At 44.8% G+C, this 25265-nt stretch overlaps 1 protein-coding gene across 1 annotated transcript in view; it reads left to right on the forward strand.

Moving 5' to 3' along the window:
* Window positions 1-1573: 1573 nt before the first annotated feature.
* SMIM14 (small integral membrane protein 14) overlaps window positions 1574-25265 on the forward strand; it is a 58748-nt gene continuing 35056 nt past the window's right edge. Inside the window, exon 1 of the mRNA XM_058670185.1 lies at window positions 1574-1895. The gene's annotated coding sequence lies outside the window, so the exon portion shown is untranslated. The remainder of the gene's footprint in view (window positions 1896-25265) is intronic.

Below are 25265 nucleotides of genomic sequence, written 5' to 3' on the forward strand. Positions count from 1 at the left end.
AAATCTTTCATTTTCTAGAAACTTTTCTCTGCGCTCAATACCCACTTTCATTTGAAAAACCCTAGTGGACGATACTCATTTGCTAAAGCTAACTCAGCTTGCTAAATGGTAATTAAGCAAACGGCTGACCTAGAGGTTTTGTTGGGGTAGATGAAAAACATCATGAAATTGAGTGAAGGCTTCTTAGACCTTTCCCTTTTCTTATGAGACAAAGAGGAACTCTCCCTGGGGGCAACAAAGGCTCCTCCTCCGCAGGCTCACCAAGAGTCCTCAGAGTACTTCCTATGCAAACAGTCCCTAACTGTCATCTGCCTGCCTGTGATGTGGTTAAGTTGCTATCCCATAATAGTAGTGTTTGCTAAGAATCTGCTGAGCTTTTTTAGGGTCCTTGAAAATATGGCAGAGAACCAGTTGAGCCAAAGTTGTGACTGGCACCTGGCCAGGTCACCTGAGACTGAGTGGAGAGTTAACCTCAGGGTTTCATTGTTGTGTTAGATGACACACACCTCTGAGGGCGCCTCAGTAGCCCTCCTCAGCTCATGGTAGGCGGGACTTCACACACCATTTACCCTTCTGCAGAGGCACCTGCCCTACCCCCCCTACTTAAACTCCACCCCATTTCCCCAAGCTCCTTTTTAAAGGGATATTGTTTTTCCTTATTTCTCTTTGCCCCCCCGCCCCCCATCCTGCCACTGCCCTCATGAGCCGGTAATAAAGCTTCTCTTCTCTCATAAAATGCATCTGGTGTTTGCCTAGCAGCAGCACACACAGGTGGGGCAGGCCTGGTATTTATTCAATAACGGCGCCTTTTGGAAATCTTTGGGACTCAGTTCCATTTAACCATTGCTCAAATTGTCAATTCAACGACCTGAGAACACAAGGGGAGCCCTGCCCTTTGCCACGCTGGGAAATTCCCTGTGTCCTACAGGGTTAGTGAGGACACCGCCAGGCCAAAATAGGAGAAAGAGGGAGGACTAACTTGCGCAAACAGCATGTGAAGGTCTCAACCAGAAAAGTGGAATCTTTCATTCGGACCCTCAAGACCAGAACAGCAAAGGGTTAGACAAAGGCAAGGGCAGGCTGCTTCACAGCAGCCCTCCCCTCCTGCTCCCCACCCTCTCCTCTTCTGTCACAAATGCCCTTTTCTATCCCTTGGTCAGTTTTTCTGATGCAAGAACAGCAAAAGCAAAGCAAAACAAACAAAACGACAGTAAGGGCTACGGGGATCAACCGCCACATGTGTCTTCCTCGATCCTCAGTTTTCACCTGGGTGTTTGTGCCCGAAAAAAAAAAGACACAAACCGCTGACAGGTGCGCTCAGGTTCAGTGGATACCCATCTGTGTCCACGACCCCGGTATTCTACAGGGCTGCCGCGGAGGCGAGTCCTCGGCTTGGCTCTGGCCAACGCTGGAGGTGACTGCCCAGCCAAGACAAAGGCCAGCGCTGGCCACCTCCACCGACGTGGGCCCTCGCCCTGCTTCCTTCACAGTCCCTGGCCCCACCCTGGGCGACCGGAACTACATCCCTCAGTCCCCGCGCCCCCGCGCGTGGTTGTGACGTGGACGCCCGCCGCCCGCCCCTCCTGCTGGCAGACGCAGGGCGTGCGCATGCTCGGCAGCCGCCGGCCGCTTGGGTCTCGAGGCGCTGCAATCTGTTGCGCCGCTGCCGTCGCCGCCTGCGGGATCCGGCAGATCCGGGTCTCGTGGCTAAGAGTGACGTGGTCAATCGAATCCAAACACAGGAGAAGGGGGGCCGTCCGCCGGCGGCCACAGGAGCAGCAGCGGCAGCGGCGTCCGGAGCAGCCGCAGCGTTCCGGGAGCTCCGGGCGGTCCTTCTTGCCGAGACCGGCTCCCGGCTCCCACCCTCCCCGCCCCGTCGGTTGTTGTCTGGGCGGGTGAGTGTCTTTTCTCCCACCGCCTCACCCGGGGTTTGCCGGGGAGGTTGGGGGGCTTCTCTGGCGCTCTTTCTCTTTCTTGGGGACTGTGACGGCTGCGGCAGAATTGGGGCTGCACCGAGGGAAAAAACCCTGCTGGCACCCCACGAACGTGCGTGCCCCGGGCCAAGAGCGAACACAGGGAGCCCGTAGTTGTGTGTTTTTATTATTTTTTCTCTTCAGGAAGCTGTAATTGGGGCTTGACAGGAAAGTGGACGGTAGCCACGGGGTGGTTCTTTTTTTTTTTTTTTTTAAGGGCTAAATCGTGCACACGGGTGGAGAAACGCACCAGGGAGTTAAAAGAGAGAAAGAGTGTGTTACAGGATGGAGCGCCTGCACCGCGCTCAAGTCCAGCCTGGGTGCTTCAGCCAGCCGCCTCTGGATAGGGTGAAGTCACTTAGGATGCGTCCTTTGTTGTGACTGACGGCACACGAAAAAGCTGCGGTCCTCCTGAAAGCGAGAGCTGCCTGACCCCGCGGTGTGTTGGTAAAAGTAAAGGGTTCCCTCCGACACACACACACACACTCATTTTTCCTGCTGTGTGTGGAGTTAGCGGGACCCCAGCCGAAGGTAGAGAGCCAGACACCCCCTGATTGGAACCCAGACCGTGCGGTTACAGGCAGCAGCTGTTATCGCCTTCCGCCTCCATCCCCCAGAGTTTTCCTCGCAAAGTGGCTGTTTAAAATGCCTTCTGGTTTCATCCGAGGCGCCAGTTGCCCCAATTGGCAGCAGCGAGGACGTTCCCTGGACAGCCGAACACGTTAGGCTGGTATCAGCTGTACGCCAGCGTGCTCCTTGGACTCTGGAAGAGCTCTTGTCCTGTTGTGCCAAAAACCAGGCAGCCAGCTGGAGAGCTGTGGGGCGTTGGGGCGCTTGCATCCGGAGACCCTTGAGAGGTGCGGGGGGCGGGGATGGGGGGGCTGGTGGCTGGCCACCCGCTTCAGGAGTCTGCTCGCGTGTGTGCGTTCCGAGCTGACGGTGCTCCGCGCCCTTCCATGGCGCCCAAAGACCCCCTCTCCGGATACCCCGCACCGTGATGGACATTTGGCTGTGGAACGATAGACGTGTATGTTGATGGCCCCTTGTTGAATCCAGAAAGAGTTCTTCATGAAGTTCAGGGACTGTGAGTTTATTCTTGTGGTATAGCATGCGTCTTTGAAGTTGCATTCTCATATGTCCCATTGAGATCTTAGGATTTTTTCCTCCTTGCTTTCAAGTTTCCTCCTTGCTTGAAGTTTAGAGAAAGTTTCAGCTGTTTGCCTTTCCTGTTGACCTTCAGCTGAATATTTGTTGCTTATAGAAATACTTAGAGACAATGATGATAAAAGCAGACAAGCGAAAAAGCAGAAAACACCAGTAAAACTACCACGAAAATGTTAATGTCCTTCCAGACTTATTTTTTTGCGTTTATGTATGTTTTAAACTATCGTGCAGATACTGTGTTGCATGAACTTTTCTATAGCCTGCCTAGTTCAAACGCTAATTTTTTTTAAATAAGACTTAAAATTTACTGATAGCGACTTTGAGGCCTTTTATGGAATATTCACTGTGTTCAGAAAGCCATAATTCTTAAAATGGTGGTGCTGAAAGCATTCCTTCCCTGTAACTATAAAGATATGTTATGATGTAAGAAATTAATGTGTGGCTTAAGGCGAAGTTAGTCTTTGCTTGTTTGAGCCTTGGGAGAAGGCGCCTAGCCTGGGTTGAAGGTATGGGAAATCTGCAGAGTTCTTGCTGATGCAGTGGTTTGATTAAAGTAAAGGTTTAATTCTGTCCCGTCGTTCTGCTGTGTTCCAGATGCTGACCAGCTGTCCAAGTTGCCAGCAATAAGGTCCTGAAAATTTACATCTCGCCATATGTTTTATTATCATTGGTTCTCGTGTGTGTAGCCATTTAGTCCATGTCTTTACCAGTGGTATGTAAGGGGTCTCCTGTGGAAGCAAATGTTGTTGAGATAACAACTTTAAAGAATAAGTACCCTGAAATATCTCAAATCTGGTAATAATCAGGTGGGTCCATTTTTCAAGCTTTTTGAACCTTTCCATCTCTTTCCTTTGCTCACTTTAGGGGTTCCTAGTGCTTACTGCTCAGTGTGTGGCTTGGTTCTTTGGTTGTGAAGTACAGCATGTAGTGTGTATTCTAGATTTGTCCACTTGTTAGGGTCGCCGTCTGCCGTCTGGTCTGCACTTCTTGGTCTCCCTGAGCCTGCTTGGACCATTTCTCTGACCAGCCTAAGAGAGCCTTTATGGTGTAAATCAGACTGTCACGCCCTGTGGAAGTCTCCCATGTAAGGTCAGAATGCAAGCCAGACTCCCTACCTGGGCTTGCCCAGTTCTACAAGTTTTGGCATTGTCTCACACCTCTCTGCCCAGCTCAGTATTCTGGATTTTATCACATCTGTTCCTTCTTTCAGTTCCAGTCCCATTAGCATTATTGTCCCTGGCACTTGCCAGCCCAGCTTTGCTTTGAGGGTCTTTGAACTTCCTGTGTCCTGAATAGTTTCGCAGTTTTACATGATCCACTGTGGCAGGTCTGGCTCCTGATATTACCTCTTCTGAGAGTTTGCCCCATGTCTCCATTTCATTAAAAAAAAAATTATTTTTATTTGAAAAGCAAAGAGTTACAGAGAGAGAAGGAAAGACAGAAATATCTGTCATCTACTGGTTTACGCCCCAAAGAGCTGCAGTGGCCGGAGCTGGCCCAGTTAGAAGCCAGGAGCAAGGAGCTTCTTTGGGTCTCCCCTGTGGGTACGGGGGGCGGGGACAAGGACTTGGGCCATTCTTCTCTGCTTTCCTGGGTCATGAACAGCAAATCAGTAGAAGAGCAGCTAGGACTCACATCGGCACCCTATGGGATGCCTGTGTGACAAGACATGGCCCCAGCCCTCCGTTCTGTTTAATTCACAACAATTATCATTCTCTGGAATTCCCTTATTTGAATACTTTTTTTTCACTTGAGGGGCAGAGACAGATCTTTTTTTAATCTTTAAACATTTTTCATTGTACAATTCTATAGCTTCAGGGATTTCCCCTTCTACTCTCATCATCCCTCTCCCCCCTACCATTTCCCCCTAAATTGTTACATATAGTATAGTTCTTCAATAACAGTCATAAGTCCATCATCCTGCTATGTAAGTGTATCATAACATTATAGGTGTATGCAATGGTAAAATGTCCAACATCCTATTGAGAAAGATCTTTTCTCTGCTTAGTAACTATTCAGTTGCTTATAACAGGCAAAGTGAGTCTCCCACATGGGTGACAGAGACCCAGCTACCTGGGACCGTCTTGGAAACAGAGCTGGACTTGGACTCACAGATTGATAAGGGATGCAGGTATCTCCAGCAGCATCCTAACTGCTGTGCCAAATTCCTGCCCCCTTTTTAAATTTCCTGTCTCCTTTGTTGGAATTTAAGCTCTTGAAAACTGGGGGCCTTCTCTGTCCTTTTGAAAGATTGTTTTATTTGAAAATCAGAGTGATATATGTCCTGTTTGCCAGTTTATACCCATAGCTGTCCACAGTAACCAGGGCTGAACCAAGCCAAAGCCAGGAACCCAGCACCCTATCCAGGTCCCCCATGTAGGTGACAGGGACCCATCACACAGTGCCTCACAGGTAGATTAGCAAAAAGGTGGATGGCAAGCAGAGTCAGTGGGAGTGAAGCACATTGCATTATGGGATGCCAGCATCCTACATGGAAGCCTAACCTGGTGTGTCACAGTGTTGGTCATTTGTCCTTTGCACTGCATTGTGGGTACTCCGTGAATGTTGATTAAGTGAAAAAGCTTGATGAAATTGTTCAGGTCCCTGTTGAGCATATACTCTTACTTTAGGCAAGTTTATTCTGTGAAGGGATTCTTTCAGCTTTTGTTAATAGCAGAGTAACATGTTACTTCTCTAACTTCAATAACTGTTCAAATTTGGGCCAAAAAACACTCACTTTCTACTGAAAACCTATGGGCTTCATCCCTGGGAGCAAGGAGTCCTCTGAATCTGCCTTTTCAACAAATGTTTACTGTGATTAAATATATATTGAAGATGGAGAATGTCTCCTGCTGTTTCCATGGCTCTTTGAGAGGTTGCTTCTCACTAGACATGATAGCTAACATCTTTTGAAAGATGCTTGACATGTCACATCCTATGCTAAAAATCACCCTTTATTTCTCATTTAACTGCAGAGCAACTCTGAGATAGGCTTCCCAGCTCTGACTTTCCTAGTAAGGACACTGAGACATAGTGAACAAAATCTTGGACTTGAACACATATCTCTTTTCTTAGTCACTGTACCTGCTGGCTTTGAACTACAGTGTTTATAAATATATACAGTACTGTGGTTAAGATGGGCCATGATTTGGGGGTTTTGTCTGTTTGGCCTTGCCTGAAATTGGACAGCTGGTTAGTGACCTTAAGAAATGTTCTATAAAGGCTCCTGGGTCATCGCTTTGTTGTATCTAGTGCTGAAAACTCACCAGAGTGAGTAAAGGTGGAGTTTTTTTCCCCTTTCTTGTGTGTTCATATTCCTCACATCCATCTCTCCTTTTCTGTTTATTGATGTGGTTGTATGTGTTCTTCCTACATTTTTTCTACTGATTTCAGTGTTTTGCTGAGTTAAAGCACCTCTGGATGACCGTAAACCTCAGTTTCTCACTGTATGACTCTTTCCCAAATGAGTTCTGATAGAGTAACATTTGTTGCATTCCTTGGCAGGTGGATTTCAACCCAGAGGGATGCTAGCTTCTCCGCCCAGCCAGCTGACACACACGAGCACTGCAGAGCCGTAGTCAGCCCACCTTGTGCTTTTGTGTAGTTGTGTATGTCTGTTTGTTGTGGCAAGGTTGCAAACAACACTGCATCAAGCTAACAGAAGTAGAATCTTACTCTTTCGAAAGTTATCTCTGCATGTGTATTTCCTTCTGGTCTTGTCTTTTTAGAAAACACAGATTTGGTATAAATGAGATATTATACCTGCATATGCTTGAGTTCTGATTTTTGTTTTTGTTGAGCATAATGAGCTTTTTAGTATGTCTTCAGGAGCTTTTGAACTGGTTATACATTGTAAGATATTTTGAATAAAGTGATTTAGTGAAAATTTTATTTAATATTGGGCATGACTGTTTGTTTTTCACCATAATAAATAATACTGTGATGAACTACAGCTTTAGATAGTTAACCCAAATTCTGAATAATTACAGCAACAGCCTAGGTTTTTTTTTAAAGATTTATTTATTTTTATTACAAAGTTAGATATACAGAGAGGAGAGACAGAGGAAGATCTTCCATCCAATGATTCACTCCCCAAGTGAGCGCAGTGGCCAGTGCTGTGTCGATCCGAAGCCAGGAACCAGGGACCTCTTCTTGGTCTCCTACGTGGGTGCAGGGTCCCAAGATTTTGGGTCATCCTCGACTCCTTTCCCAGGCCCCAAGGATGGGAAGTGGAGCTGCCTGGATTAGAACCGGCGCCCATATGGGATCCTGGTGCATTCAAGGTGAGGACTTTAGCCGCTAGGCCATGCTGCCGGGCCCAACAACCTAGTTTTTAAAAGGAACCATTTAAAACAATTTTTAATGACTTGAAGTTATTTCAATCAAACTTCAAATGTATTTAGCATATATACTTGCATATACTTTTTTTCATAAAGATTTATTATATTTGAAAGGCAGAGTGACAGAGAAGGAAAGATAGAAGGAGAAAGTCATCTCCCACCTGCTGATTCATTCTCCAAACAGCCACCATAGCATGGGCTGGGCCAGGAAGCAGAAACTACATCCTGCTTTCCCATGTGGGTGGCAGGAGCTAAGCACTTGGGTTTTCTTCCGCTGTTTTCCAGTTGAGTTAGCACGGAGCTGGATCGGAAGTAGAATATACAGGATGTACATGGGTGCTCTGATACGGGATGCTGGTATCACAGCAGAGGCTTAACCCACCGAGGCACAACACGGTCCCCAGTGTGAAGGTTTTTAATAGAAACTATTTCTGGGGACAGGCGAGTACGTTTAACTTTTCTAGCTTGTTGAGTTTTTGTTTTTAACTTTTGGTGTTTAAATTTTTTAACTTGGTTTTTAAAAGCATGAACATTTTGGAAAAGGGTCTATCTTTCTAAACCAGCATTTCAGTGTATGGAATAACTTACCATTTTCACAGCATTCTACACTATAATGTTTATTTTGGAGAAAGAAAGTGCCTTCTTGTTGTTTGTTTTCATATTGAATTTTCATTTCCTCGTTTTCTTTTTTTAAGTTGAGGTCAAAGCACAGGTGTGAATTTTCACTTTGTGAAAGTAAGGAGTGAAACTGGTTTATGCTTCAGTGCACGCATTGACAAGTGTTACAGGTGCAAAACTTTCATAATTTAACAGCTAATAGAGATGCTTCAAATTAGCATAGGGGCGCAGTGAGCATTTTCATGGTATATACATATACCAGGCTAAGGGTTCAGTGTTCTGATTAGTGTATGTTTTGTCTTACAAGTTAGATTTTTTTAAAAATTAAAAATTTAATTAAAAAATGTACTTACTTATTTATCTACTTATTTATTTGAAAGGCAGAATTACAGACAGACAAGATCTTCCATGCATGGGTTCACTGCCCAAATGGCTGCAGCAGTCAGGATTGGGCCAAGCTAAAGCCAGGGGCCTGCAACTCAATCTGGATATGCCAAAGGGATGACAGAGGCCCAAGGACTTGGCTTGTCTTGTGCAGCTTTCCCAGGCACATTAAGGAAGCTGCATTTGAAGTGCGACAGCCAGGATTCTAACTGTTGGTAAGCAGCAAGTTAATGTGCTATGTCACAGCACTGACCCCAATATGGATTTTTTTTTTTTTATCATGCTCTGTTGAGTATTTCTGTTTTTAACTTGTGAAAAACAGCTGTTTCTTTAGTTAAAAAAATTTTTTTAAACTTAGAATATACTTAATACTCTTGTAGAAATTTTACAAATTATTTTCAGAATTTGAAACTTTGGATTATGAAGTTGAATAAAAAGAAAGGTGATTTAATTAGTTTTTCTTTGTTTGAACTGATTTGATAACTTTTACTCCTGAACTTTGACCAAGTACAGAAAGGTTGTGTAGGAAATTAGTAGATGAGGAACCGTCAGTAACAAGCCCCTTTTCCCTTTTGTGCACAGGACAGACATGCAAAGCAGTATACAGAGAACTTGGTCTGAGACTTAAAGGTATCTCAGATTTGAATTGGCCTGGAGAAGTTTAAGTTTACAAAGCCCCCTTTCAGCTTTTCACTTGGTCCTGCCACACCCCTTTATATGAATCGTTTCAGTTACCACTCCTAGTTATCACTCCTAATGTGATATAAAAGCTAAGTAATCCATTTCCAAGTAGTTTCTTATCTTTCTTTTTCTCTCTTTTTTTTTTTTTTTTTTTTTTTTTGGTATTCCCTTTCTTTGTCTTATTGGAAAGTCTCTGAGGACAATTAAAATATTGCTTGGCTACTTTAAAAAATATTTATTTGAAAGACAGGTTTTTTTTTTTTTTTTTCTCTAAAGATTTGTTTATTTTTGTTGGAAAGGCACTGGTTCACCCCCCAAGTGGCTGCAGTGGCCAGAGCCGAGCCAATCTAAAGCCAGGAGCCAGGAGCTTCTTTAGTTCTCCCACGTGGGTGCAGGGTTGCAAGGCTTTGGACCATCCTCTTTCCCAGGCCATAAGCAGAGAGCTGGATGTGAAGTGGAGCAGCCAGGACATGAACTGGTACTCGTATGGGATCCTGGCACTTTCAGGTCAAAGATTAGCCAATTGAGTCATTGTGCTGGGTCCAAGATTTTCTATTTTGTTGTTGTCATTGCTGTTCACTTCCCAAGTTCTTTCATCAACTGTGGCTGGGCCAGGCTCAAGCCAGGAGCCAGGAAATCCGTCTGAGTCTCCTAACACAGATGGCAGGGTCTCAAGTCCATGAACTGTCATCTTCCCAGAAGCAGTAGCAGAAAGCTGGATAAAATGGAGTAAGCAGGACATGGACAGTATTTAATGTGATGCAGGCTTCCCACGCAGCTGTTTGACTTGCTGCCTCATAACTCACACCAGTGATTTATTAATTTAGGTATTGATTTGAAAAGAGACATATTTTCTTTTCTGAGGCTTACCCATTACCTGCCGAAGCCCAGAGCCTGAAGCTCAAGCTGGGACTCCATGTGGGTGGCAGGGACTCGCTATCTGAGTTCTTACCTCCTGTCTCCCAGGTTTGCGTTAGTAGGGAGCTGGGTTGTAGTGGGAGGCAGGACTTGAATGCAGGCACTTGATAAGGGATGTGAGCATCTTACCAGCAATAAAGATGATATTTGAAAGACAGGGACAGACCTATAGCTCTGTTTTCTGGTTCACTCCCGAAATCCCTTTAACAGTTTTGACTGGGACAGGCTGACACCAGAATCTGGGAACTCAATTCAGGTCTCCCATGTGGATGACAGGATTCCAAGTATTTTAGCTCTTAGCTCTTTTCTTCCAGGAAGCTAGAGTAACAAGTGGAGGTGTTACTTGAATCCAAGCTGGCTGACACAGTCCATCTTAGCATCTCCACTTGCCCTATTTTCACTGCCAACACTTGGCTGATTTTTGAGACTTAGCACTCAGTGAGATCTGCCCTGAAGGGTTTTGCGCTTCCTTGAGGCCTATGCTCCTCTCTTTCCTGTTCTGTTTCTTGCAATGGAAATGTGTGTTCTGGGTCTGTCCCACCAGTGCCCTTGGGAAGCACAGGTTCACAGCCGGAGAGCAGTCAGCTCCAGGACAAATCGTATCTTGAGCTCATCCATGTTTGATGATGCATTCAAATGAGCTTTTAGGCGTCAGATCTTTGACATAAAGACTATTGGAGCTATTGAAATACAGTAAGTGGGGCCTGTGGCGTGACCTACCAGCTAAAGTCCTCGCCTTGAACGCCCCAGGATCCCATATGGGCACCGGTTCTAATCCCGACAGCTCCACTTCCCATCCAGCTCCCTGCTTGTGGCCTGGGAAAGCAGTGGAGGATGACCCAATGCTTTGGGACCCTGCACCCGCGTGGGAGACCCGGAGGAGGTTCCAGGTTCCCAGCTTTGGATTGGCGCGGCACCGGCCATTGCGGTCACCTGGGGAGTGAATCATCGGATGGAAGATCTTCCTCTCTGTCTCTCCTCCTCTCTGTATATCTGACTTTGTAATAAAAATAAATGAAATCTTAAAATAAAAAAAAGAAATACAGTCAGTGTATCTTACACTCAAGTATGACATGAGTTTTGGGGGCCAGGCGTAAAATACTGTAGTCAGAATGTCTCCCAAAATTCATAGATTGAAATCCTGATCACTGGTTCAGTGACATTAGAAGATGTGCCTGAGGGAAGTGATTACGTCGCAGAGGCAGAGCCTCCAAAATAAGATTTGTGCCCTTCGAAAGAGGCCCCAGTGGGCTGCTTGCCCTTGCCACTATATGTGGACACCATGACTAGAGGGTAGGTCCTCAGCAGCCTGAATCTGCCTGTGCCTTCTTGATCTTGAACTTAACCTCTAAACATGTGAGAAATGAATTCGTGTTATTGTAACTCACCCTGTGCATGCTGCTTTGTTTTAGTAGCACAGAGGACTAAGATACGTAACTAGGGAGGGTCACGTTAAATGAGAATTTCAGAAAAAGTGGTGGCAGTGACAGCACTGGGTGTGGATATGAACAGAATCCTGTGTTGCTGACAAATGAGGGAATTACGGAGATGAGGAAATTGTTTATAACCTAGCAGCAAAGGGATTGGAAGATTAAAGGCAGAACCAGTTTGTATGTGTGTGTGTATGTGAATTTTGAGCTATTTGCAGGGAAATTACAGACTTCCTCTGTGACATTTGACTTTTAATCATGCATCGGTATGTAATCATGTTTAATAATGTAATGATTTGGTGGCAGGCTCTTAGAAGTCTGGGGCTGCCCTGTGTGTTTTCTCTATGTCCCTTTGAACACCGTTGCTGGTCCCCTGAGGACTTGTGAACCGCATCCTTTACGGTTACTCAGTGCCCTGAGCACTTGGGAGATGCATCCTTTTCAGGAAAGGAGAAGTGAAAGAAGACGTGGGTTGGACTCTCACCTTTGTATGCAGTGACTCTGGGCAAGTTGCTGAAGCTCTCTAGGGCTCAGTTTTCAGTTTTCTCTCTTTAAAGGGAGTGGGTGAGAGCTGCTGCATCTTGAAAGTTGTGGTAGTACTCCTTGGTGTTGGATGTGACTAGGTGAACTCAAGGTGGCCCTGTCCATGTCTGATCCTTGTGGCAATGGCTTGCTGGACTTTCTGGCCAGGCCAACTTGTTGGGTCTGTTCCCATTCCACTCTATGGAGAGTGCTTTTGTTGTCGTTTTCAGCTTCTTTTGCCTCCCGAGAAGTGTGCCCTCTGAAAGGCTGTCTAGCTTTTAGTTCCCTTTTTAAAGTTATAAGGATTTCAGAGGTAGGTTTTGCATCATTTTGGTATTCTACTTGTATAAATAGCTACTTATAAGTAGAATACTATCGTGTTATTGGGTTAATATAGGGACTGTTGTAATAGATTTATAGGTATAATGATTTGGCTATTAGGAATATTTTTAAATTTTTATTTCATAATACAGTTCCATAAGCTCATCATTTCCCCTTCTACGCTCCTGCTGTCCCCTCCCACCTACTAGTTCCCCTATATTACTGCAGTAGTATAGTTCTTCAGCAACAGTCACAAGTCCATCATTCTGCTAAGTATATCATGATGTTGTAGGCATAGACAGTGGTAGAGAGTCCAGCATCCTATTGTCAAAAGTTGCTTAACAGTTTCGTTTGGAGTCCCTCTTTTATTCAGAAGTAGAGATGCATACTGCACTGTGTCTTCACTTTCCTGGCATGTTAGTCTTCCTTGTACTGTTCCTCTAGATGAGTATATATATATATATATATGTGTGTGTGTGTTTATATATATATATGTGTTTATATATGTGTTTATCTATATGTCTATTGATCTTGTCTTTTGCATGGAAGATGCCTTATGTTAGAGAGAACATCTGATATTCTTTGAGGATTGGCTTATTTCACTGAGCATAGTAGTCTCTAGTTGGGACCATTTTGTTGCAAATGGTAGAATTTTTTTCATCTTTAACATTGTTTACATAGCTGAGAGGGATGCACACTCATGCGGGTCTCCAGTTGAGATAGGGAGAGTTGAGGTGTGGAGGAATGGGAGTGGGACAAATGTTTCGATTGTTTATTGTACTGTATTTGCAGGGGATGGAGGGGAGAGGTCCACCTTGCTGTCAGATTGCATCAACACCTGGGAATGGAGCGTCAATCATTTGATATTACCTTAGAGACCCGGTGGAGGGAAGTGTTCCTAGGGTGTTCCAGGAGTGGCGATTTTGATAGTTCTGAGAGGTTTAGTTTTGTTGCTCCAGGGTTGAGAAAATCTTCCCGGGATCTGTTGGTTGACAATATCCCCAGGCCCAGAAACATACTGCCAGCTGAACCAGAAGAATTGTCCAACCTGTTCTGCTTTCCATTCTCTGACAAGGAAGTTAGCATCCCCTGCTGGCTTAGGTGAGCTGGCTGCTGGCTTAGGTGACCTGGCTGTCACGTCCCCTGTGTGCATCTAGACATGCTGTCTATTGCTCAGACATCAGCACCTTAGGAGGTCCAGTGCTGATACATGCGTTCCAAGGTCAGACCACACTTCCTGTGATTTTCCCTGTGGCCAGGGTCTAAGTCCAGCAGTCTAGTTGGAAAGTCCCTCTAGAAACCTTGCCTTTAATACCCTCCAGCCTGTTCCTTATATGAACCAGCCAGTGCAGGGTCAGGTTCAGTCTGTCACCTGCACCATTCATCATACATACCAGTGGATGCATCTTGGTCAGTTCCACCCCAACCCCATCTCTTGTGAACTGATGGGTGCTTTGCCCAGCTCAGCCCAGCCCACCACAGGCCCAGTCTTACACACCAGCTGATGCCATGGCTTGGTCTGGGTGACCCCCAATAACTGCCACCAGGCCCATTCCCAGCCCCACTTTTTGCATATGACAGCATGTGCTACAGCCTAGCCCAGTCTGTCCTGCTCTCGTGCACACCCATGGGTGCTATGACTTAGCTCAGCCCACTGCGTCTCCAGACCCAGCCTTCACATATGCTGATGGGTGCTGTTATTTGACCAGCCTGGCCTGCCTACCACCCCCAACTCTGGCTCTCATGTCACCACTGGGAACTGCAGCCCTGCAGGGGAATGCCCACAGTTCCCTACCAGGCCCACTCCCAGACCCACTGCCAGTCCCAGATTTTGCACGTGCTAGCAGGTGCTTTAACCCAGCCTGGCATGGCCTGCCTCAGTCTCAGCTCTTGCTGGCAGGTGTTGCAGCCTAGTCCAGCTCAGCACAGCCCACACCTTGTCTTGGCACTCCTGAGTGCCAGTGGGTACTGTGACCTGGCCCACACAAGTACTGAGGAGTGCTGCAGCCTTGCCTGGCCTGTCCGTAGCCCAGCTGTTGTACTCCCCAGAGGGAGCTGCAGCCTAGCAGGGTGTTCCCCAAGTTCCCCTGACAGGTCCAGGATCTCACATGTGCCACTAGGTACCACAGCCCTGCTTAGCATGGTCAGACCTCAGTCCTGGCCTTCACATGTGCCAACAGGTGCTGCAGCCTGGCCCTGGCTTCAAATGTTCCTGTCTGGTGAATTCAGCGATCCAGCCTGGCTTGGCTGGCATTACCTGCAGCTTTCCCTCTGCATAAGCTGGTGGGTGCTACAGTCCCAGAAGCAAGCCTGTAAGTCCCCTACAGATTGTGGGTACTGTAGCCTAGTCCAACCAGTCATGTCTGCCCGTCCCAGCTTTTGAGTGTGCCAGGGGCCAGCAGGTGATATTTGGAGTGCTGTAGCCTGGTCTATAGAACCCCCCAGAAGTCATTCTTCCCCTATCAAATATGCCTTCAGCTGCTCCCCAGACCCCCTTCTCAGAGCCGTCTGCAGTCCACTACACTCCCCCTGCATGGGGGCCAGGGTGGCACATTCCAAGGTGGTGTGTCCCAGTTTGGCGTTCTTTGCCTTGCCCACATATTTTTTTTTAAGAAGAAAAATAGAATAGACAGCTATGCTGGCATACTGCTATAGTTAACACAGATTTGGCATTAACCAGGCCCAGAATGCCCACCAGCTGTTGGCTGCTTTTCTCCCAGAAGTGTAACTCTTGACTAGGTACAAGACAACCTGGGCAGTTGCCTATAGCTGGGAGGCTTTTTGAATTTTTAAAATTTGTTATGTTGTATGATTGAAGGGGCTTTAACTCCTAGACAGAAGGGATTGTGATATTTAGGATGTATAAGTGGGTGTATTTAACATATTACATTTTAAGTCTTTAACTCCTCCTCCCAGGCATAACTTTAATTTTTTTACAAATGATAATTGACTGACTGGAATGTGAGCCTGCATCTTTTCCATTCCTACTACTTATCAGAGATGCAAATATAAAAGTATGTCAATAAATGTAATATGAAATTAAAAAATTGCTCCTGGAGCAGGCAAAAAATAATACAAAATCAGTTGATACTTTTTAAATTTTTTAAAAAAATATTTATCTGAAAGGCAGTTAGAGAGAGAGAGAGAGAAAGAGATTTCTTCCATCCCCTAGTTCACTTTCCATATGGCTACAAGAGCCAAAGCTGTGCTGTTCTGAAGCCAGGAGCCAGGAGCTTCTTCCTTTTCTCCCATGTGGGTACAGAATCCCAAGGCTTTGGCCCATCCTAGGCTGCTCCCACAAGCAGGAAGCTGAAAGGAGAGTGGAGGAACTGGGACACAAACAAGTACCCATATGGGAGGGGATCCCAAAAAGAAAATACTCTTAAATGTTATGTAATTGGGACTAAGGTAAAGAATACAAAATAGAGAGTGGGTGAGTGGTTGGTGCATTAGCTGAGATACTGTTTGGAACACACGTGTCTCTCGGACTGCCTGGTTCCTCTTCCATTTCTACTTTCTGTTCCATCTTCCTGCTTAGGCAAGCAATGTGAGGCAGCCCATGGCTTAAGTCCTGGAGTCCATCCACCCAAATGGGAGACCCAGGCTGTCTGCGGGCTCCTTAACTCAGTCTGGTATATCACCAGCTGTCACGGGCATTTTGAGGATGCAGCAGTGAAGGGTAAGAATATCTTTGCCTGCCTTTGCTTAACTTTCTTAAGGATTTACTCGAAAGGTAAAATTACAGAACAAGGGAGAAAAAGGGAGAATGTTTCATCCATTAGTTCACTTCCCCAATAGCTCAGCTGCCAGGACTGGACCAGGCTGAAGCCAGGAGCCAGGAGTTTCATCCAGGTCTCCCATGTAGGTTAAGGGGACCAAGGACTTGGGCCATCCGTCACTACTTTGCCAGATGGATCAGTGCCTATATGGGATGATCTTGTTACAGATGGCAGCTTAACTTTGTGCTGCATTGCCAGCCTTGTCAGTCCTTACCCAGGCGCATTAGCAGAAAGCTGGATCATAGGTGGAACGGCTGAGATTCAGACAGCATCATTGGAGAAGATGGCATCCCAGGTGGTGACTTGTCCTGTACCAAAACGCAAACGCCTGCCTGCTTTTAAATAAATAAGTAGTAGTAATAATAATAGCAACAAATTCAAGTGTTGGGTTTCTGCGCATCCCAGGGGCAGTTCCAGCAACTTCTGACATGTTTCTTTCTTTTCTTTTTTTTTTTTTTAGTTCTGAAGTTGCAGAGTTTTACTCAATGTAATGGATGCTTTTTAAGATAAAAGTACGCAGGTTCCTGCTGCTGAGCGCCACATTTATTGACCACTAACCCTGTTTTCTGTTTTAGAAAAACAAATTGCTTGTGCTGTAAAGTATTACTTTGCATTTTTCTTTTCCTGTGGGTTTTTATTTTTTAAATGGAGAGTTTTCATATTGTTTCTTTTCACTCTAAAAATTTGACTGCTATTTGAAAAAATAATCTAATCATAACTCACATCCTTAAAATTGCAGTGGAAGGCGTTTCCATCTTCAGGCCTTGAATTAGCCTTGGTATCCCTGCTTGCTCAGGAGGAGCCCTCTGTTTGCATTGGGTGGAGATGGAAGGGAGGAGATTTTTGTTTTCTTTCTCGTTAAAAATTTGTTTTAAATGATTTCTATGTGAGTTTGAAATTTTTGGTACTAAGAAGTCTAGTGCTCTGATGAATGCATGTGCAGCCACACCTACCTGTGAGAATTGTTCACCTTGTGTTTGTTTCCCGTGTCTCTCACCCCTTCCATTTTACACAGCATCATTTGAAACAGGATTCAAGACATCATATAATTTAAAAAGAGTTATTTGAAAGGTTCAGTGACGGAGTGAGAATCAGAGATCTTCCATCTACTAGTTGAGTCCCCAGATGTCTGCAACATGCAGGACTGTTTACGCTGGAGCCAGGACCTCTCTCCGACCTAAGTAACAGGCACACAAGCATTTGAGCCATCATCTCTCTCTAGGCACATTAGCAGGGAGCTGGATCAAAAGCAGAGGAACTGAGGCTTGAACTAGGATGCATCTGTCCTAAGTAGCAGATTAACCCACTGAGCCTCAACACCTGCCCCTGCAGTATCACTTTTACTGAAAATACTAACTGATCTCTTCCAGATAAAAACTCTTTTTTTTTTCTTTTAAGATTTATTTTTATTACAAAGTCAGATAATCAGAGAGAGGAGGAGAGACAGAGAGGAAGATCTTCCGTCCGATGATTCACTCCCCAAGTGAGCCGCAACGGGCCAGTGCGCGCCAATCCTATGCTGGGAACCAGGAACCTCTTCCAGGTCTCCCACGCAGGTGCAGGGTCCCAATGCATTGGGCCGTCCTCCACTGCTTTCCCAGGCCACAAGCAGGGAGCTGGATGGGAAGTGGAGCTGCTGGGATTAGAACCAGCGCCCATATAGGATCCCGGGGCGTTCAAGACGAGGATTTTAGCCGCTAGGCCACGCTGCCAGTCCCAGATAAAAAACTCTTACAATGTGATGACTGATATTGTTTGTAAATGTCTTTAAAATTATCCAGTGTTCAAAGTTCTTGATGGTCCCATAATGTCCTTGTTCTAGGTTTTTTGTTTGAATCAGGATCAATCTCTTTCCTTTCCATTTATTTGAAAAGGAGTCACAGACATGGAGAAAGACAGAGAACTTCCACCTGCTGGTTCCCTTCCTAAATGGTCTCCACAGCAGAGGCTGGGCCAGTCCTAAGGCAGGAACCCCAGAGCTTCATCCAGGTTTGCACGTGGATGGTTAGGATCCCAGTACTTGAGCCATCACCTACTGCTTCCCAGGGTTCGCATTAACAGGTAACAGTAGACAGGATTGAAAGTTGGGGATTGAACTCAGGGAGAGACAGAAAAAAACAACAGCAAAAAACACTTCTGTCTTGTGGTTTGCTTCCGGTACTCCATCTGCACTTTCCATGTGGGTAGGGCCCAAGTCCTGTCTGCCTTCCCAGATGCATTACCAGAAAGCTGGATGGGAAGTGGAGTAGCAGAGACTTGGAGAGGTGATCTGACATGGGATGCTAGTTAGCATCATAAAGGGTGGTATAAACTGCTCACTTAATTCTTAAAACTTCATCATAGAGTTCCTGGGGAGGGAAGCGGTTGACTTTGAAAACTGATCTTGCAAAAAATGAATGGTTCATATTTAGATGAGAAGCTGATTTTAAAAAGTATCTGTTATAGTTTTTAAATTTTTTCCCTCACATTATTGAAAAGACACAGAGGAAAAAGAAAGAGGAAACATGAGTTTCCATCTACTGCTTCACACTAAATGCCTGCAATTAGGGCCAGTGTTGTGGCATGATTAAGCTGCTGCCTGCAATCCCAGTGTTCTGTATGAACATCAATTCGAGTCCTGGCTGTTCTGTTTCAGATCCAGCTCCCTAACAGTGCACCTGGGAAAGCAGTAGAAGATGGGTCATCCTTGTCCCTGTACCCACATGGCAGACCCAGATGAAGCTCCCAACTCCTGCCTTCAGCCTGGCCCAGTCCTAACTGTCGCAGGTGTTTGGGAGTGAACCAGCAGATGGAGGAGCTCTACTCTATCTCCCATTCTTCCTTTGTCTATAATTCTAGGTTTCAATTAATTAATTAAAAAAAAAACTTAAACAGAAGAAGTTAAAAAAGAAAATGCAACAGCAGGGGCTGGACCTACCTTCCAGGGAGAACATTAGCAAGAAGCAGGGTTAGAAGCAGTGTAGCTGGGACTTGCACGGCTGCTTGACTCTCGGCTCTGTGCATCCTAAGTGCTATGTGGACTACTGCACCAAATGCCCACCTGGAGGGCTCTGTCTATATATGTAGTTCATAATTTCTCATTGAGAATGGGACTTAGATCATTCTGTAACTCACACATTTGTTTTATTTTGTACACCTTAACTGCAAGTAATAGCGGTCTGAAAATATTAGATGGAAATTGCAGAAGTAAAACAAGTTTTCAATTGTGTGTCATTCCAAAAACTGAATCTTCCTTTGTCCAGTGTATCCAGAAAAAGAAAAAAAGTCTTTTTATATGCATATATATATTTAGATTGATGGTATTTTTTAAACATACATTTTATGATTTGAAAGAGATTTTGTTTCCTTTGATTCATTCCCTAAATGGCCATATGGCTGGCACCGGACTAGGTCAAAACCAGCAGCCTGGAACTACATTCCAATCTCTCACATGGGTGACAAGGTCACAAGTCCTTGGGCGGGCTTCACTGCCCTCCTAGGTGCATTAGCTGGGAGCTGGAGCACACCTGAGCAGCTGGGACTCACAAGCAGGGCTTCACTCGCTGCACGAGGCGCCAGCCCCCTTCATGCCAGTGTTGCTGTTATGTCTTTTTAAGCTTTATTTATTTATTTTTTTGAATTTTTAAATTTTGTTTTATTTTTATTACAGAGTCAGATATACAGAGAGGAGAGACAGAGAGGAAGATCTTCCATCCGATGATTCACTCCCCAAGTGAGCCGCAACGGGCCGGTGCTATGCCAATCCGAAGCCGGGAAGCAGGAACCTCATCCGGGTCTCCCACGCGGGTGCAGGGTCCCAAAGCTTTGGGCCGTCCTCAACTGCTTTCCCAGGCCACAAGCAGGGAGCTAGATGGGAAGTGGCGCTGCCGGGATTAGAACCAGTGCCCATATGGGATCCCGGGGGGGTTCAAGGCGAGGACTTTAGCCGCTAGGCCATGCCGCGCCACAGGGCCCGCCTTTATGTCTTAACAAAGGAGAATGTTTTGAGAGAAATCGGAGTCACATTTTTGTTATAGAATGTTGAATTGTTCTATTTAGTTTATTATAAATCTTTTACTGTATTTATTGGTAAGTTAAGCTTTATCTTTTTTTTTTTAAAGACTTACTTATTTTTATTGGAAAGGCAGATACACAGAGAAGATGATATTCCGTCCGTTGATTCACTCCCTAAGCAGCCTCAATGGCTGGAGCTGAGTCAATCTGAAGCCAGGAGCCTGGAACTTCTTCCAGGTCTCCCATGTGGGTGTAGGGTCCCAAGGCTTTGGGCCATCCTCAGCTGCTTTCCCAGGCCACAAGCAGGGAGCTGGATGGGAAGTGGAGCTGCCAGGATTAGAACCGGCGCCCATATGGGATCCCGGGGTGTTCAAGGCGAGGACTTTAGCTGCTAGGCCACTGCGCCAGGCCCAAGCTTTATGTTTTATATATATATGTTTAGGAACTAACTAGTGTATGTAGAGTTTGATCATCTCAGTTCAAGGCATCTTCCAAGGCTTGGAACTCCACCCCTGTGGACAAGGGTAGATTTTTGTACTAAATCCTACAGCAATTTCATTGGTGATGGAGGGTCAGACAGAGTTTGGACAACTTAGCATATTCAATTTCAGACAAAGTTGAGATATAACTTTGTCATAAGTGCTAGTAGTTCTGGTAGGTGAAAGAAAGTGGTTTTCTGTGGGGTTATTGTTTGAAAAGTTAATTTTTGGATTAGTTAAAATATTCACATGATGTAAAAGCAGAAGACACATTGAAGTCATCTTTTTTCTCTAGCCCATTGTAACAGAGGCTACCAATTATATAATTGTTTCAAAATACTAAATTCTTAAGGATTAAGATGATTTAACATAGTTCCACAGATAAATACTCTTAAGATATGTATGTTTGACAGTCTGAACACCAGCCTTTGATTTTTTTACTTTGAGTAACATCTTTTTAATAGGTAAATTTGTGCATATATGTAGACATTTGTGTATGCCCAAATGTGAATGTATTTTTTAAAAAGAATGAAATGTACAGAGAAGTTAGAAATACAAGAAAAAAGCCAGCATCTGATCCACCTTAACAGGAACCTGTGTAATCATTTTATTGCTTAGATCCTGGGTATGTACCAGTTCTTCTTTCTTTTTTAACCTTTAACCACAAACATTTCACATTGAACATACTCAGCTTCTGACTCATTTCTTGCCTGGGAAGTAGATCTCAGTAACGTTGCTTTTGGAAGAAGGAGCAAAGACCTAAGATTTACCAAAGAAGAAAGGAAATTCAGGATCAGCTAAAAAGAGCAGTAAAATAAGGTACATGTTTTTATAGTAAAGCCTGGAGCAAAATTAAGAAAAAGTTCAGTTTGTGGTAATTTGGAGTCTTTCAAACTGACTTTTTTTTTCTGGAAGAAATGGATCAGAAAAAGACTTACTTGTTTGAAAATCAAAAAAAAAAAAAATGGATCAGAAGTATATAGAGGACAAACTAACAGTCGCACTGTTCTGTTTTGATGTGGACAGCAGAGAGGACTTATTTAAAAGAGATTTTCTCAGGGCTTGTAATAAGTTTGCCTGCCACCTCAGCGGAACCTAAAACACAAAGGGACTAAATGCTTGGGAGATTGCAGTGCCCCCTTGGGCAGTGTTAATGTGTAAGCTTCTTGGTGGGCCACAGAAAGGATGAGTGCAGGGAGTCTCTGGGGATCACATCATTTGGAGACATGTTATGCCTTATGGCAGATAGAGTGTCGGAAACCATCTTTGTATTACAAGAAGTTTCTTAGGATCACCTAGAGCCAATGTTCTAACCTTACTTTCCTGTAGAGCTTTCAGTTGCTCAAATTGGAGTTTTCCACTCTATTTTTTCAAGAGTATAAAGTTGCTAACGTGTGTTTTCCTCCAGCCCTTCTTTTTTTTTTTAAGATTTATTTATTTATTTTTTCATATATTTTTATTGCATTTCCTTTTTGTTAAAACTAATTACATTGCATTATGTGATACATTTTTTTATGCACTGGGATTTCCCCCGCCCCTCCCAAAACCCTCCCCCACGGTGGATTGCTCCACCTTGTTGCATTTCCATAGTTCAAATTCAGTTGACATTCTTTCATTGGAGGTATTTACCAAGCATAAAGTCCAGCATCTTATTGTCCTGGTAAGTTCAATGGTTTCTTGGTGAGACCATCTCTGGTCTGAAGGTAGAGCCGGCAGAGCATCATTCCAATCAATTAAAGGTCCCAACATAATATTTTCAACCATTTACAACATTGTGGCATTAATTGACATGGTATTGATTAATCAATATGTTAATAGGAAAATGCAGGTTCTCAACCACAACCTGTGACTTTTTCATAGATATTTCAATTTTGGTTTACCTTCAACCGTATTCTATACACCTTAAAATGGCTTAGATTGCTCTTCAGCTGTCTCATGCCTATTTTAATTTTAGTCTTTAGCAGTTTATAGCATTGAAGCATGATTTCGCTGAACCTCCAGCCTTTCTTTTTAATGCTGTGTTTTCGAACCCATAATGTGTGTGCCATTTTGTATTGTGAGTTAGTATGCCTTTTCACTGAACAAGTAAGCCTTTATCTCTTGCTGTGATAATTTTTATTTTAAAACCAATATAGTTAGAAATTCATTTAATATTACAGATAATGAATAGCAGCCTGGTGGTGTTGATAAGAAAGTTAGTGTTGTGCATTGTGAGGACCCAAAAGAGTTGTCATTCCACGATCTAGCAGGAGCAGGGCCTGTTTAGTTTTCTTTGCTGGATTCTGCCTCATGTTTATCTGTTCACATTTGCATACTTGTTTGCTTGTAAGTAACTGGAAAATGTTTAATTGGAGCCACCATGAGATGGGCAGAGACCCCACCAGTGTCATTGTTGTGCCAATTCATCCCAGAGTCTTATCTTTCTTATATGTATTTTTTTTTAAGATTTATTATTATTGGAAAGCCGGATATACAAAGAGGAGGAGAGACAGAGAGGAAGATCTTCCATCCGATGTTTCACTCCCCAAGTGAGCCGCAACGGGCCGGTGCTGTGCCAATCTGATACCGGGAACCTGGAACCTCTTCCAGGTCTCCCACGCGGGTGCAGGGTCCCAAAGCTTTGGGCCGTCCTCAACTGCTTTCCCAGGCCACAAGCAGGGAGCTGGATGGGAAGTGGAGCTGCTGGGATTAGAACCGGTGCCCATATGGGATCCCAGGTGTTCAAGGCGAGGACTTTATCTGCTAGGCCACGCCGCCGGTCCCCTGTATTTTTTTTTTTTATTTATTTTTACTGGAAAGGCAGATATACAGAGAGGAAGAGAGACAGAGAGGAAGATCTTCTGTCCGATGATTCACTCCCCAAGTGACTGCAACGGCTGTTGCTGTGCCAATCCGAAGCCAGGAACCAGGAACCTCCTCCAGGTCTCCCACGCAGGTGTAGGGCCTCGAGGCCTTGGGCCATGGTTGACTGCTTTCCCAGGCCACAAGCAGGGAGCTGGATGGGAAATAGAGCCGTTGGGCTTAGAACTGACGCCCATATGGGATCCCGGCACATTCAAAGCAAGGACTTTAGCTGCTAGACTACCACCAGACCCAAAATTATATATTTTTTATACAGCAAGAAAATAAATCGGGGCGGGCGCTCTGGCGTAGTGGAAAGACTGCTTCCTGAAGCACAGGAATCCCATATGTGAGCCAGTTGGTGTTCTGGTTGCTTCACTTCCCATCCAGTTCCCTGCGAATGTGTCTAGAACAGCAGAGGATGACTGAAGTGCTTGGGTCGCTGAACTCCTGTTTGAAACCAGCTCCTGGCTCTAGACCAACCCAGCTCTGGCCTGTGGCTTTTTCAGGAGTGAACAAATGGATGGAAGACCTCTCTCTCTGACTCTCCCTGTGTCTCTTTCTGTAACTGCCTTTCAAATAAATAAGCCTTAAAAATATATATATGTGTGTGTGTTTGTGTGTGTGTGTGTGTGTATGTATAACAACCTACACCACTACAAAAGATGAAAGTTGCAGAACATGTATAACATGATCTCATAAAACCAAGCAGAGTGACCCGTGCATATATGAGGATTCAAGTGCATATAAAGAGACCTGAAAGTATTAGTACAGCATGTTAACCCTGGTACCACTAGGGAAAGGGAGAATCAAGGATTAGAGAGTGGGGAAATTGATGTTTTCAACTTTAGATAGTGTGGAGACCCACTTACGACAATTGTTGTGATAAAAATGTACGACTGACAGTTTTGCTGTTGTTACTATTTGCTGCCAGGAGTGGCCTAATTATGGCTTTTAAGAAATTATTGACATGGCATGGTAGCCTAGCAGATAAAGTCCTTGCCTTGCATGCGCTAGTTGTAATCCCAGCAGCTCCACTTCCATCCAGCTCCCTGCTTGTGGCCTGGGAAAGCTGTCAAGGACGGCCCAAGGCCTTGGGAACCTGCACCTGTGTGGGAGATCTGGCAGAGACTCCAGGCTCCTGGCTTCAAGTTGGCATAGCTCTGTCTGTTGTGACTGCTTGGGGAGTGAGTCAATGGACAGAAGATCTTCCGCTCTCTCATCCTGTCTATATATCTTACTTTACAATAACATTGAATGAATCTTAAAAAAAGAAAAATTGAGAGGCTAAGAGATAATCCTGTCAGTTGAATGATTGCCCAAGTGCTCATGAAACCGAGGGCTAGGCCAGGTTGACTGAAGCTGGGAGCCAGGCTCATAGGACTTTGATTTTGGTGGCCTGGTCCCAGCTACCTGACCACCACCTCATTTCTCCTGTGATCCATCTCTGGAAGAAGCTAGAATTGAGAACATAGCCAGAACTCAGTCTCACAACCCTGATGGGAAAGGGGGACCTCTTTACCACAGGGACAAACACCTGTCCCTGAGCCACCGTATGTTTATTACAAAGAAGTCAAATCCTACCTGTGAGCATGTAATAATCTTCAGCATACTTGCAAAGAACATACTATGGTAAAATTACAATATTTCTTTTTCATAGTTGTATACATGCATGAAGTTTGACCCAGAAGCTCTTCTGCCCCAATGGTGAAATTAGGTAAAGTAGAACCTGCTGCCTGAGATGGGATATTTAAGGTTCAAAAAGCAAGTGACCAGTTGATTAACAGTGTTGGAAAATTCCCTCAGCACGTAAAGAAGCAAG

This window comes from Ochotona princeps, chromosome 11, assembly GCF_030435755.1.
Source record: "Ochotona princeps isolate mOchPri1 chromosome 11, mOchPri1.hap1, whole genome shotgun sequence".
Taxonomy (NCBI): domain Eukaryota; kingdom Metazoa; phylum Chordata; class Mammalia; order Lagomorpha; family Ochotonidae; genus Ochotona; species Ochotona princeps.